Source organism: Tarenaya hassleriana, unplaced genomic scaffold, assembly GCF_000463585.1.
Source record: "Tarenaya hassleriana unplaced genomic scaffold, ASM46358v1 Cleome23, whole genome shotgun sequence".
NCBI lineage: Eukaryota > Viridiplantae > Streptophyta > Magnoliopsida > Brassicales > Cleomaceae > Tarenaya > Tarenaya hassleriana.
This window is the reverse complement of record NW_010965625.1, coordinates 424849-426602: the sequence shown is the minus strand read 5'-3', so window position 1 is coordinate 426602 and position 1754 is coordinate 424849. Positions and strand designations below refer to the sequence as shown.

The 1754-nt window shown below is 48.6% G+C and overlaps 1 pseudogene; it reads left to right on the top strand.

Moving 5' to 3' along the window:
- The first annotated feature begins 850 nt into the window (after positions 1-850).
- Positions 851-1754, top strand: part of LOC104815405 — a 12343-nt pseudogene continuing 11439 nt past the window's right edge.

Genomic DNA, 1754 nt, shown 5'->3' with positions numbered 1-1754 from the left:
GAGATGTGACGGGCGTGAGAGGCGCTCCTGGTCATGAGAAATGACCAGGGTTTATGGCTGACCCGATGGTGTGAAACCATACGGGAATTGATACGATGATGTTTTAATATGATATGTATGCGTGTTGAATATTGAATATTATACCTTGTGTTTTATCGTTTTAATACCGTTCTCGCTGGGAACGGGTTTACCGGATCCAACCCGGATCATTCACTAAGCAGTTGTGCTTAGCCCTCGTGGTTTTACCTTTTTCAGATCACGAGGAGCACGAGTAGCACGTTTGGGTGACGAAGACTTCGAAAAGACAGCATCGTGTACGGGGTTTTCCTTATTTGTATGATTTGAACTATAGATATGATTTCATGTTTGTGTGGTTGTATCTTTTCAATTCGGACATGTGTATTTAAGACTTAAATGCTGTTATATTCCGCTGCGTGTTTGATATTTTAAAAAGTTTTAAAATTTCCGTATTTTTGGTTTGTATTATTTTATTTGTTTTTTGTCCATGTGGCACATCCTGTGACGGGAATCGGGATACGGGTGTCACAACTGTTGGTATCAGAGCAACGTTCCTTCCATGGGAAAGAACGCCTCACTACCTTAAGATTTTTACAATGGAAAATGTTTTCGAAAACCATGTTCCAAGGAATTTTTACAAAGAACCGTACATACGATGTGTTGTCTGAAGTCACCGCTAATGCTACCTTAACCATGGTGCAGTGAAATGGCGCCACGACGTGCTCAATGTACGACGGGAGACAACAATGTCTCCAACTACGTTCCCCAAGCTGCGGAATTTAGGGAATTTCAGGAGGAGATACGAAATGAATTTCGTGCATTATAGGAGACCATGATACAAACCTTGATGGCACATCTCCCACCTCCACATCCAGTGCGAGGCCCGGAACCTAGGGAAGAGGACTTGCCTCCGCCACCACCTGCACCGGCAACGGTAGAAGACTACCTGCCTTTTGTTCGGGAGTTACGAGCCATGCACACTCCCAAGTTTGGAGGATCGCTGGATCCCGAGGCTGCAGAAGAATGGATGACATGCATCACACGAGACCTGGAATATGTTCAGTGTCCCTTACGTTATCGAGCACTACTAGCGAGCCATCACTTGTCCGGGCAAGCTCGACATTGGTGGGAAAAGGTGGTACAGGAGATGCCGGACGGGCATCGTTTCACCTGGGAGGAATTCAAGGAGGAATTTGAGAGGAAGTACTACCGCCGACAGAATCAAGAACGTCGTCTCTCTGATTTCCTTAACTTGCAGCAAGGAAACATGACTGTGAGGGAGTACGAAGTTGAATTCGTACGCATGCTGAAGCATTCGGCGCATCTGGTGTCCCTAGAGAGCCAGAAGATCACTAAGTTCATTGTGGGACTACGACCTTCACTCCGTTGGAGAGTCACACTCCACGAGTTCCGAACTCTGAGCCATTGCATTGACCAGCTGGAGAAAGCAGAGGAGGCGGAAAAGGAGGAGAGAACCAGTAGGGCCCGTGACCGAAGCCCTCCTAGACGCCATCCCTATACGCGTCTGTCGGGGAAGACTGGTCAGACTGGCCAGAGCAGCCGAGGGCCAGACAAGGGTAAGGTGCCAGTCACCCAGGCATTTTCTCTGCCACCTCGGAGAGGGCCACCGGTCTGTTATCAGTGCCAGCAGCCGGGATACTTTGCGGCATATTTTACGGTGAGACCCGCAGAGCCGCCAGTGCGAGCGGCTATGCCACCGGGATCTGCGTCTAGTG